Source organism: Schistocerca nitens, chromosome 4, assembly GCF_023898315.1.
Source record: "Schistocerca nitens isolate TAMUIC-IGC-003100 chromosome 4, iqSchNite1.1, whole genome shotgun sequence".
In the NCBI taxonomy this organism is placed as follows: Eukaryota; Metazoa; Arthropoda; class Insecta; order Orthoptera; family Acrididae; genus Schistocerca; species Schistocerca nitens.
The window spans coordinates 61206040-61207023 of record NC_064617.1 but is presented as its reverse complement, the minus strand read 5'-3'; the positions used below and the strand labels follow the sequence as shown (position 1 = coordinate 61207023).

General features: G+C 47.6%; 1 pseudogene; it reads left to right on the top strand.

The window, feature by feature from the left end:
* Positions 1 to 866: 866 nt before the first annotated feature.
* Positions 867 to 984, top strand: LOC126254130 (5S ribosomal RNA; annotated as a pseudogene).

Below are 984 nucleotides of genomic sequence, written 5' to 3'. Positions count from 1 at the left end.
AACTTCGTTGTCTCTTGCATACGCTCACTGTAGCTAAATTAACGAGAAAAATATCGCAAAACCAAAAAATTATTAATGCACAATAATGAAATTTGGGAAATACATTTTTCTAGGTTTCATATTTAAGTGGTTAAAATTACAAGGTTACAGGTGAATGTAAGAATGAGATGAGCTACTGGAAATGTGAAGTGCTGCTACATTAATAAGCAGTTTAATCACCATAATCGTGCACAGAAACATGCAAATGTCAATTCACTGTAAAGGGAAAGGCTATCAAATTGTGGGGTGGACCTCCATGCCTGTTGCACTCGGTCGGTCAATAAAGGGACAATGAGCGCTGTTTGTGGATGACGCTGGTGTTCTCATCCGATGACGCCGCACATGTACTTGTTTGGAGGCAGATCTGGTGACCAAGCAGGCCAAGGCAACATAGTACAGCGTATTGGGTTATAACAATGTGGTCGAGCGTTATCCTGTTCGAAAACACCCCCTGGAATGCTGTTCATGAATGGCAGAACAACAGGTCGAATCACCAGAACGACGTACGGCTTTGCTGTGAGGCTGCGTGGGATAACGACGAGAGTGCTCCTGCTGCAATACGAAATCGCACCACCCCGGACCATAACCCTAGGTAGAGATACAATGTGTCTACGACGCAGACAGATTGGTTGCTGGCCTTCAACTGACCTGCTTCCAACACACAGCCATCACTAGCACCGAGGCAGAACCAGCTTTCGTCAAAATACAACATACACCACCCTGCCTTCCAATTAGCTATCGCTTGACATCACTGAAGTGGAAAATGGTGGTGGTTTGGGATCAGTGGAATGCACGCTACGATTTGGCCAGTCTGTTGTGTCACTGTTGGCAACGGCCTTGTCGCAGTGGGTACACCGGTTCCCGCCAGATCACCGAAGTTAAGCGCTGTCGGGCGTGGCCGGCACTTGGATGGGTGACCATCCGGGCCGCCATGTGCTGTTGCCA